The 14,655-nt window shown below is 47.5% G+C and overlaps 1 protein-coding gene across 3 annotated transcripts in view; it reads left to right on the plus strand.

Annotated features, from left to right (window-relative positions):
• NLGN4X (neuroligin 4 X-linked) overlaps positions 1–14,655 on the plus strand; it is a 158,382-nt gene that overhangs the window by 24,995 nt on the left and 118,732 nt on the right. For 2 of the 3 annotated variants that reach the window (XM_036311184.1, XM_036311182.1), the window contains exons 2-3: positions 9,878–10,046; positions 10,963–11,053. The gene's annotated coding sequence lies outside the window, so the exon portion shown is untranslated. The remainder of the gene's footprint in view (positions 1–9,877; positions 10,047–10,962; positions 11,054–14,655) is intronic. The other variant, XM_036311183.1, reaches the window with a different exon arrangement.

A 14,655-nucleotide genomic window follows, 5' to 3' on the forward strand; every position in this document is an offset into this window, starting at 1 on the left:
AGGCCCGGTGCATGGATTCAAGCCCATGCATTCACGCCCTCGGCCTGGCCTGCACCTCTCGCAATCCGGGACCCCTCGGGGGATGTCGGAGAGCCAGTTTCGGCCCGATCCCTGCAGGCCCGGCTGCGCGACAAATCTGTGTACAAATTCGTGCACCGGGCCTCTAGGATGCATATAAGGTCTTTGGTTAATCTCTTCCCGCCCGCCCCCCTCCCTCCTTCCCTCTGAGATCCATCCGTCTGTTCCTTGTTTCCATGCCTGTGCGTTGAGCGTCTGCCCCCTGGTGGTCAGTGCACGTCATAGCTGCCGGTCGAACGGGAGGTTAGGCTTTTATATCTATGCTAGAGGCCCGGTGCACGAATTCGTGCACATGTAGGGTCCACCGACCTGCCCTGATGGGTTCCCATTGGGCCGTGCTGGCAGGGGGAGAGTTGCTGCAAGGGGTTGGCCCCTGATCGGGGTTGGGGGGCGATCTGAGGCTGGGCCGTCCGGGGGCCGGGGCCACGGGCAGTTGGCCGGCCGGCTCTGTCCCCAATGGGGGTGTTGGGGGCCGAGTGGGGGCAGGACTAGCCCGGGGGCGGCGGCAATTGGGGCCCGGATCAGGCCGGTGGGCTGTTCTGGGCCATCTGGTCGTTCCGCCGTTCTGGTCGCTGGGCTTTTATATATAGAGATAGGAGATGTGTAAAAAGAGAAAATTCCAAATGCAGGGTCCCGGGTTCGATCCCATTTTTCCCCGGAAAAATGCGGAAGCGGAGTCAGGCGTTTCCCGGATCCGTCGGTCGGGTTCAGCGACATGTTGTGACCCAACCATGAAATTATTCTCGTGGCTACGTCGTCGCTGTCCTGTTGCTGCCGTGATGAATCGTCATGGAAACATCTGAGATGCAGGACGGTCTCAGGCGACCCCTGGGAAAGGGTCGTGGGACCCCCAAAGGGGTCGCGACCCACAGGTTGAGAAGCGCTGGTCTAAAGAGACAGGTTCATCTAAAGATATACCCCATGTCATTCATCTGCAGATAGAGAGGGTATTGCTCTAAAACATCGGGCCTTTTTATTTTATTTTATTTTATTTCATTTATTTTATTTTATTTCGTTTTGTTTATTTAATTTTATTTTATTTTATTTTATTTTATTATTTTATTTTATTTTATATTTTATTTTATTTCATTTTATTTATTTTATTTATTTCATTTCATTTTATTTTATTTTGTTTTATTTATTTTATTTATGTTATTTTATTTTATTATTTTATTTATTTTATTTTATTTTATTTTATCATTTTTTTTATTTATTTTATTTTATTTTGTTTATTTTATTTATTTTTTATTTTATTTTATTTATTTTATTTTATTTATTTTATTCTATTTTATATTTTTTTGCGTCGCCATCCCGTCGTTACCGCCCCTAAAACTGTATTAATTTCCTATCGTCAACTTTGAAGGCGAACGGGACGACGATGGTTTTTCCGATTCCTTCCTCGCTCAGCCAAGCCCACCGCCTCGCAACGACTCGCCTTGCCCGTCCAATTTCTTTCTTTCTTTAATAAAGATTTTAAAAATTAATTCATATTCGTACACGCTATTTTTTTTAAAAAATGTATCTGTATTGATTTCAGAGAGGAAGGGAGAGGGAGGGAGGGAGAGATGGAAACGTCCGTGATGAGAGGCAATCACCGATCGGCCGCCTCCTGCACGCCCCCCGACGGGGGACCGAGCCCGCCAGCCGCGCCTGTGCCCTGGACCGGGAATCGAACCCGGGACCCGGCGGCCCGCAGGCCGGCGCTCTAACCACTGAGCAACACCGGCCAGGGCGCCTTGAATGTCTCCCCGTGCCTTTCCGCCGTCGGCCTCCCTCCCGCCTCCTCCCGTGCGGCGTTCCGCCCGTCCGCGATGAAAGTAGGTCATGGAGTCAGCAGAACGCGGGGCCCGGGGCTGTTTTTAGCGGCGGGGCGTGGCCTCCGGGGTGTCCCGTCCTCGGCGACCCGCTCCCCGGGGAGGGAGGTTTGGGAGCTGAGGAAACCCGGCCCCGTGTGTGTGTCTGTGTGTGTGGGGGGCAGGTGGGGGGGGTAGGAGGGGTATGGGGGAGGGGGGGGGAGGGGGCTCCTGGATCGGCGTGTCCGGGTCCCAACAGCGCGGCCGAGGCAGAGAGAACGAGGGGAGCCGGCCTGTGTGCCACCATCACACACACGGCACACAGACACACACATATACACATATACACACACAACACACACACACAACACACACGGGGACATATACACACAGACACACACAGAGACACAGACATATACACACACACACACACAGACACACACACGGGGACATATACACACAGAGACACACACACAGACATATACACACAGAGACACACAACACACACAGACATATACACAAACAACACACACACAGACACACACACGGGGACATATACACACAGAGACACACAGCCACAGACATATACCAAACACAACAGACACACACACAGACACACACGGTGACATATACACAATAACCACACACCAGACATATACACACACACCACACAACACACACAACAGGGACATCTACACACACAGACACACACACAGACATATACACACACAGACAACACACAGACACACACACACTCATACACACACAACACACACAGACATATACACAGACACAAAACACAGACACACACGGGGACATATACACACAGAGACACACACACACACACACACAGACATATACACACACACACAACACACACAAGACACACACGGAGACATATAACACACAGAGACACACACACAGACATATACACACACAACACACAACACAGACACACACGGGGACATATACACACACAGACACACACACAGACATATACACACAGACACACACACAGACACACACAGAGACACACACACAGACATATACACACACAGACACACACACAGACAATACACAAAGACAACACACACACAGACACACACAGAGACATATACACACAGAGACACACACACAGACAGATACACACACAAAACACACACAGACATATACACACATATACACACACAACACACACACACACAGAGACACACACACACACAGACACACACACACGACATATACACACAGAGACACACACACAGACATATACACACACAAACACACACACAGACACACACACGGACACAAAAACACACACACACACACACAGACACATACACACGACACGACACACACAGATACACACACAGACACACACACACACACACACACACACACCAGACATATACACACACAACACACACACACCACAGACACACACGGGGACATATACACACAGAGACACACACACAGACATATACACACACAACACACACAACACACACACAGAAACATATACACACAGACACACACACACATATACACACACACACACACAACAGACACACACACGGGGACATATACACACAGACACACACAGACACACACACACACAGACACAACACAGAGACACACACACTATACACACACAACACACAACACACACAGACATACACACACAGACATATACAGAGCGGGACACACACAGACACTATACAGCATACACACACACAGACACACACACAGACATATACACACATACACAGACACACATACACACACACAGACACACAGAGACATATGCACGCATATACACACAAATATACACACAAACACACCACATATACACACACATATACAGAACACAGCATCATATTACACACACATATACACACAGACACACAACACACACACAAAACATACACACACATACAGACACACATATTAAACACACCATACATATACACACATATACACAGACACACCCATATATACACATATATACACACAGGCACACACGCACATATACATATATACACATGTACACATATGCACAACACAAAACACACACACGGGGACCATATACAACACAGACACACACAGAGACACAGACATATACACACACACCACACACACACACAGACACACACACGGGGACATATACACACACAGACACACACAGAGACACACACAAAGACATATACACACCCACCACACACACAGACACCCACCACACGGGGCGACATATACACACCAGAACACCACACCGAGACACAGACCTATACACACACAACCACCCACACAGACACACACACGGGGACCTATACACACAACCAGACACACACAGAGACAACACACAAAAACATAATACGACACAAACACACACACACCACACACATACAGATACAACATATCTACACACCACACACACAGAAGACATGACATATACACATACACAACATACACACATATACACACACAGACACATACACACATACACATACACAGAGACAGACATATACACATACACACACACACACACAACACACACACGGGGACATATACACACAGAGACACACACACGGGGGAAACATATTACACACCAGAGACACAACACAGACATATACACACACAACACACACACAGACACACACAGAGACACAGACATATACACACACAACACACACACAGACACACACACGGGGACATATACACACAGAGACACACACACAGACTTATACACACACACACACACACAGACACACACACGGGGACATATACACACAGACACACAGAGACACAGACATATACACACACAACACACACACAGACACACACACGGGGACATATACACACACAGACAACACACATGGGGACATATACAGGCATATACACACAGAGACACACACAGACACACAGCACACACACAGACACAGACATATACACATAACCACACACAACACACACACGGGGACATATACACACAGAGACACACACACAGACATATACACACACACACACAACACAGACACACACACGGGGACATATACACACAGAGACACACACACGGGGACATATACACACAGAGACACACACACAGACATATACACACACAACACACACACAGACACACACACGGGGACATATACACACAGAGACACACACACAGACATATACACACACAACACACACACAGACATATACACACACAACACACACACAGACACACACACGGGGACATATACACACAGAGACACACACACAGACATATACACACACAACACACACACAGACACACACACGGGGACATATACACACAGACACACACAGAGACACAGACATATACACACACAACACACACACAGACACACACGGGGACATATACACACAGAGACACACACACAGACATATACACACACAACACACACACAGACACACACACGGGGACATATACACACACACACAGAGACACAGACATATACACACACAACACACACACAGACACACACACGGGGACATATACACACAGACACACACAGAGACACAGACATATACACACACAACACACACAGACACACACACAGACATATACACACACACACACACAGACACACACACAGACATATACACACACAACACACACAGACATATACACACACAACACACACACAGACACACACACGGGGACATATACACACAGAGACACACACACAGACATATACACACACAACACACACACAGACACACACACGGGGACATATACACACAGAGACACACACAAAGACATATACACACACAACACACACACAGACATATACACACACAACACACACACAGACACACACACGGGGACATATACACACACACACAGAGACACAGACATATACACACACAACACACACACAGACACACACACGGGGACATATACACACAGACACACACACAGACATATACACACACAACACACACAGACATATACACACACAACACACACACAGACACACACACGGGGACATATACACACACACACAGAGACACAGACATATACACACACAACACACACACAGACACACACACGGGGACATATACACACAGACACACACAGAGACACAGACATATACACACACAACACACACAGACACACACACAGACATATACACACACACACACACAGACACACACACAGACATATACACACACAACACACACAGACATATACACACACAACACACACACAGACACACACACGGGGACATATACACACAGAGACACAGACATATACACACACAACACACACACAGACACACACACGGGGACATATACACACAGACACACACACAGACATATACACACACAACACACACAGACATATACACACACAACACACACACAGACACACACACTGGGACATATACACACAGAGACACACACACAGACATATACACACACAACACACACACAGACACACACGGGGACATATACACACAGAGACACACACACAGACATATACACACACAACACACACACAGACACACACACGGGGACATATACACACAGACACACACAGACATATACACACACAACACACACACAGACACACACACGGGGACATATACACACAGAGACACACACACAGACATATACACACACAACACACACACAGACACACACACGGGGACATATACACACAGAGACACACACACAGACATATACACACACAACACACACACAGACACACACACGGGGACATATACACACAGAGACACACAGAGACACAGACATATACACACACAACACACACACAGACACACACACGGGGACATATACACACACAACACACACAGACATATACACACACACGGGGACATATACACACAGACACACACAGAGACACAGACATATACACACACAACACACACACAGACACACACACGGGGACATATACACACAGACACACACACAGACATATACACACACAACACACACAGACATATACACACACAACACACACACAGACACACACACGGGGACATATACACACAGAGACACACACACAGACATATACACACACAACACACACACAGACACACACACGGGGACATATACACACAGAGACACACACAAAGACATATACACACACAACACACACACAGACACACACACGGGGACATATACACACAGACACACACAGAGACACAGACATATACACACACAACACACACACAGACACACACACGGGGACATATACACACACAGACAACACACATGGGGACATATACAGGCATATACACACAGAGACACACACAGACACACAGCACACACACAGACACAGACATATACACATAACCACACACAACACACACACGGGGACACATACACACACAGATAACACACATACACAGGGACATATACACACATATACACACACAGAGACACACACAACACACACGGAGACATATACATGCATATACACACCGAGACACACACAGACACACAACACACAGACAGACACACACGGGGACATATACACACACAGATGCACACACACACAGGGACATATACACACATATACACAGACACACACACATACACACACAACACACACACGGGGACATACACAGACAACACACACACAGATACACACACAGGGACATATACACACATATACACAGACACACACACACAGACATATACAGACACATACACACATACACACATATACGCAACACACAGACATATACAGATACACATACATATACACAGACACACACACAGAGACACACAGACATATACACACATACACAGACACAGTGCACACACATATATAGACACAGACATATACACACACATACACAACACACAGACATATACCGGTACACATACATATACACAGACACACACACAGAGACACACAGACATATACACACATACACATACACAGTGCACACACATATATAGACACAGACATATACACACACAACACACAGACATATACAGGTACACATACATATACACAGACACACATACAGAGACACACACAGACATATACACACATACACAGACACAACGCACACACAGACATATACAGACAGACACATATACACACACACATACACAACACACAGACATATACAGACACACGTACACAGACACATACAGAGACATATACACGCATATACACACAAATATACACACACCACACCACATATACATGCATATACAGACACACATACACATACACACACACAGACATAGACACACACACAGACATACATTTATACACAGACTCAGACACATACATATACATGAACAGACACAGACACATACATTTATACACACATATACACACATACAGACTCAAACACACACACATAACCTTACACACATATATACACACATATACACAGACACACCCATATACACACCCATATACACACAGGCACACACACACATACACATATATACACATGTGCACATATGCAGACACACACACATATACATATACACACATATACATACACATAAACAGACACATATATACACTCATATACACAGAGACACATACACATATACACACATATATAGAAACACATACACATTTATACACATACATGTACACACATACACACAAATATATACATGTATATACACACATATACACAGATACAAACATGCAAATAGACATACACATGTACACTGATACATACAAACTATACACACATATACATAGACACACATACAGATGCACACATATACACATACACATGTACACATACACACATGAAGACATGCATATACACATATACACATACACTTATACACATACACATATACATAGACATACGCAGATACATACACATACACATTTATACACATGTACACATATACACATACAGATGTAGACACATACACACAGATACACACATACACACATATAAACAAACATGCACAGGCACATACACACATATACACACATACATAGACAGAGACACATACACACGTATTCACACATTTACACACAGTACACAGACACAATATACACACATATACACGGACACACAGACACGCACAGACACACATATATTCCGCAAACATTTTCCCCTTTGCCATCTCACCGTTAAACCCAGCGAGGTCAGCGTGGTTGAAGTCCATGATACGAATTATATTTAGAAAGATAAGCACTAAAGTGCTACCTTAGCCGGTGTGGCTCAGTGGGTAGAGCGCCGGCCTGCGGACTGAAGGGTCCCGGGTTCGAATCCCGGTCAAGGGCACAGGCCCGGGTTGTGGGCTCGATCCCCAGCGGGGGGCGTGCAGGAGGCGGCCGGCCCATGATTCTCTCTCCTCACGGATGTTTCTGTCTCTCTCTCCCTCTCTCCCTTCCTCTCTGACATCAATAAAAACATATTAAAAAAACAAATATATTAGCTTTGGCGACGTCATCTCTTCGCCGGCAGGGGTTGTATCGCAGTCGTCGTTGAAATGCCCTTTCCGTCTCATCTCATTCAACGTCCGGGCTCAGCCGTCCCTCGTGAAATGCAAGAATGTGGGACTTACGGACGCGATGTCTTGGGGATTATTTAGGAAACAAACATCGTCATGGAACCATATTGAAGCGTCTGAGATGATGGATGGCATCTTTTAGGAAGATACCAGAAGGCCCGGTGCACGAATTCGTGCACCCGTGGGGTCCCTCCGCCTGGCCTGTGGGATCGGGCCGAAACCGGCTCTCCGACCTCCCCCGAGGGGTCCCGGATGGCGACAGGGCGCAGGCCAGGCCGAGGGACCCCACGGGTGCACGATCGGGGCCGGGGAGGGACGAGGGAGGGCTGTCTGCCCCCTGGTGGTCAGGGCACGTCATAGCCAGCGGCTGAGCGGCCTTCGCGTGTCATTAGCCTATCGCGCTGTGATTGGTTGACCGGCCGACCGGCCGACCGGCCGACCTGACACTTAGCCTGTTGGGCTTTTATTAGACGGGATTTATATCCTCCTCTCTTACGTTCTAGGTGTCGTTTTGCCCGGTGCCCCAGGGCGAACGGGAATGGCTTTGGAGGGCCGGCGGAATCCCCAATGCGTCCGTCGTGAAGATGGAATTATATGGGGAGCCTTCCCTGAAACGTCATCGTAGTGCGGACTGTAGAGTTCTTCGCTTCCTCGTCTGATATTGCTCTAAAGGTTGGTTTGCTAATATGTCCTTTGTTTGCTAAGATTCCATTGAATAGTATAAGGTTTTTATTCTTTTAAAAAAAAAATTTATTTTATTGATTTCAGAGAGGAAGGGAGAGAGAGAGAGAAGCATCCATGATTGAGAGAGAATCACGGACCGGCCGCCTCCTGCGCGCCCCCCACTGGGGATCCAGCCCGCAACCTGGGCATGTGCCCTTGACCGGGAATCGAACCCGGGACCCTTCAGTCCTCAGGCCGACGCTCTATCCACTGAGCCACACCGGCTATGGCAATAAAAATGTTTTTGTTTTTTTTTTTAAAGAATTACTCTATGTCACTAGCACTCACTGGTTCTTATAACGACCCAAATGAAAGCTGGTAGAGGATGTATCCTTGCCCAGGTGGTGTGGCTCAATGGTTTAGGGTCGACCTATGAACCAGGAGGCCAGGGTTCGATTCCCGGTCACGGCTCGAACCCCAGTGTGGGGCGTGCAGGAGGCAGCCGGTCCATGATTCTCTCTCATCATGGATGTTTCTATCTCTCTCTCCTTCTCCCTTCCTCCCTGAAATCAATAAAAAAAAATATATATATATATATATTTTAAAAAGCCCTGGCCGGTGTGGCTCAGTGGATAGAGCGTCATCCTGTTGACCGAAGGGTCCCGGGTTCGATTCCAGCCAAGGGCACGTGCCCGGGTTTGCGGGCTGGATCCCCAGCAGGGGGCGTGCAGGAGGCGGCCGATGCATGATTCTCTGTCATCATGGATGTCTCTCTCTCTTTCTCTCTCTCTTCCTTCCTCGCTGAAATCAATAAAAATACATATTTTTTAAAAAAAGCATGCATGCTTGAATTCGCTGCAGTCCCTCCCACTCCCCCCATCTCTTCCTGCCGGCAGCGACGTCTGTCACTCTGTTTGATTGACAGGAAAACATGTTCTGAGCTGCGAAGGCAGAGTGTCTCCGGGGCCGCCTCGTCTTCGTCGTCCAAGGCGTCTCCCCAGAAGGACCGGGTCATGGTGAGCGTCGCGCGCGCGCAAAACCCGCCGCCCGCGCAGACTTTTTCCGTCTCTGCGGCCGCCTTGGCAGCCTGGTTCGCGGGGACCCAGCCGCGCGGGCCCCCGGGGCTGGGCTGGCGGGAATCTGTCCTTTGCAAATGGGCCCAGAGTGGCAGGGGCTGGGAATGGAGGGTCGCGCGAGAACGGCTCCTTCATTAAATCGCCGCGATGTCCATGGTAACGGGGTGCGTCTTGCATTAGCCAGAGCCACCGCCCTTTGCAGACCCCAGCCCTTTGCAAACCCCCAGCCCATTGCAGACCCCAGGCCTTTGCAAACCCCAGGCCCTTTGCAGACCGCAGGCCATTTGCAGACCCCAGGCCTTTGCAGACCCCCGCCCTTTGCAAACCCTAGCCCTTTGCAGACCCCTAGCCCTTTGCAGACCCCCAGCCCTTTGCAGACCCCAGCCCTTTGCAAACCCCAGCCCTTTGCAGACCCCCAGGCCTTTGCAGAACCCCAGCCCTTTGCAGACCCCCAGCCCTTTGCAGACCCCAGGCCATTTGCAGACCCCCAGCCCTTTGCAGACCCCAGGCCCTTTGCAAACCCCCAGCCCATTGCAGACCCCCAGCCCTTTGCAGACCCCCAGCCCTTTGCAGACCCCCAGACCTTTGCAGACCCCAGGCCTTTGTAAACCCCAGCCCTTTGCAGACCCCCAGCCCTTTGCAGACCCCAAGGCCTTTGAAGACCCCAGGCCCTTTGCAGACCCCCAGGCCTTTGCAGACCCCAGGCCATTTGCATACCCCAGCCCTTTGCAGACCCCCAGCCCTTTGCAACCCCCAGCCCTTTGCAACCCCCAGCCCTTTGCAAATCCCAGCCCTTTGCAAATCCCAGCCCTTTGCAGACCCCCAGCCCTTTGCAGACCCCCAGCCCTTTGCAGACCCCAGCCCTTTGCAGACCCCCAGCCCTTTGCAGACCCCAGCCCTTTGCAAACCCCCAGCCCTTTGCAGACCCCAGGCCCTTTGCAGACCCCCAGCCCTTTGCAGACCCCAGGCCATTTGCAGACCCCCAGCCCTTTGCAGACCCCCAGCCCTTTGCAAACCCCCAGCCCTTTGCAGACCCCCAGCACTTTGCAGACCCCAGCCCTTTGCAGACCCCAGGCCCTTTGCACATCTCCAAGCCTTTTAAAGACCCCAGCCTTTGCATGCCCGTAGGCCTTTGCAAATCTCCCTCCTGCATTGGCTGTGAACTGTCCACTAGGCATAGCCTTTTGCCTGCTTCCCCATGCCCATAATTCCTACTTCCCCATGTAATCTCTGTCCCCCTGCCCAGCATACGCAGCTGGCTGAGGGGGAGGGCCGAGCAGGTGTTTGTGGATGACCTGCTGGTCTCCGGTGCCGCCGGCAGGCTTGGGATAAACGCTCGTGTGGGATTAAAAACTTAAATTTGTCAGCCGTCGGACCCAGCTGGTGCAAACCCCTCTGAAATCCATCGTGCAGCCATTGGCCACCCCAAGCTCAATCCATTCCAGCCTTTCTCATTTCACGGCGTCCGTAAAGTAATTGCTAAAATACTGATGCCTATTCACACTGGACGGCTATTGCTGTATTTTTTTTTTTTTCAGTCTAAAGGAAAAGAGGTCAGTGCCGATGACTAAATAGTTAGGGATTGCATGTTTTATTTTTTTTAAATATATTTTATTGATTTTTTAACAGAGAGGAAGGGAGGGGGATAGAGGGTCAGAAACATCGATGAGAGAGAAGCATCGATCAGCTGCCTCCTGCACGCGCCCCACTGGGGAGGTGCCCGCAACCCAGGTACATGCCTTTGACCGGAATCGAACCCGGACCCTTCAGTCCGCAGGCCGACGCTCTACCCACTGAGCCAAACCGGTTAGGGCAGGTATTGCATGTTTTAAAACTTCTTTCCTGGCCGGTGTGGCTCAGTGGTTGAGCGTCGACTTGTGAACCAGGAGGTCAGGGTTCGATTCCCAGTCAAGGGCACAGGCCCGGGTTGTGGGCTCCATCCCCAGTGGGGGGGCGTGCAGGAGGCGGCCGGTCCACGATTCTCTCTCCTCATGGATGTTTCTGTCTCTCTCCCTCTCCCTTCCTGTCTCTGAAATCAATTTACAAAAAATATTTGAAAGAATGGATGGATGGATGGATGCATAAATGGGTGGATGGATGGATGGATGGATGGATAAATGGATTAATAAATGGATGGATGGATGGATGGATGGATGAATGAATGCATAAATGGATGAATAAATGGATGAATGAATGTATGTATGTATGCATAAATGGATGGATGGATGAATGGATGGATGGATGGATGGATGGATGAATGAATAAATGGATGGATGAATAAATGGATGGATGGATGGATGGATGGATGGATGGATGGATGGATGGATGAATAAATGGATGGATGAATAAATGGATGGATGCATAAATGGATGAATAAATGGATGAATGGGTGTATGTATGTATGCATAAATGGATGGATGGATGAATGGATGGATGGATAAATAGATGAATGGATGGATGAATAAATGGATGGATGGATGAATAAATGGATGGATGCATAAATGGATGAATAAATGGATGAATGTATGTATGTATGTATGTATAAATGGATGGATGGATGAATAAATGGATGGATGCATAAATGGATGGATGGATGGATGGATGGATGAATAAATGGATTGATGCATAGATAGAAGGATGGATGGATGGATGGATGAATGCAGAAATGGATGGATGGATACATAGATTAATAAATGGATGGATGGATGGATGCAGAAATGGATGGATGGATAAATGGATTAATAAATGGATGGATGGATGGATGAATGCAGAAATGGATGGATGGATAAATGGATTAATAAATGGATGGATGGATGGATGGATGCAGAAATGGATGGATGGATAAATGGATTAATAAATGGATGGATGGATGGATGGATGGATGAATGCATAAATGGATGGATGGATAAATGGATGAATAAATGGATGAATGGATGTATGTATGTATGCATAAATGGATGGATGGATGAATAAATGGATGGATGCATAAATGGATGGATGGATGGATGGATGGATGAATAAATGGATTGATGCATAGATAGAAGGATGGATGGATGGATGAATGGATGAATGCAGAAATGGATGGATGGATAAATGGATTAATAAATGGATGGATGGATGGATGCAGAAATGGATGGATGGATAAATGGATTAATAAATGGATGGATGGATGCATAAATGGATGGATAAATGGATGAATAAATGGATGAATGGATGGATGTATGTATGCATAAATGGATGGATGGATGGATGAATGCAGAAATGGATGGATGGATAAATGGATTAATAAATGGATGGATGGATGGATGCAGAAATGGGTGGATGGATAAATGGATTAATAAATGGATGGATGGATGGATGCATAAATGGATGGATGGATGCATAAATGGATAGATGGAGGTGAGGGGACAATTTGCATACTACGCTTTTATTATACAGGATTACAAATTGATTTTTAAAATTATATTGAAGATATCATGGCGTATGGGGATGGCTTCCGTTTTGTACGCGTGGCAGTTAACTGGTTAAAATCTAATAGAAAA

This window comes from Myotis myotis, unplaced genomic scaffold, assembly GCF_014108235.1.
Source record: "Myotis myotis isolate mMyoMyo1 unplaced genomic scaffold, mMyoMyo1.p scaffold_m19_p_51, whole genome shotgun sequence".
In the NCBI taxonomy this organism is placed as follows: Eukaryota; Metazoa; Chordata; class Mammalia; order Chiroptera; family Vespertilionidae; genus Myotis; species Myotis myotis.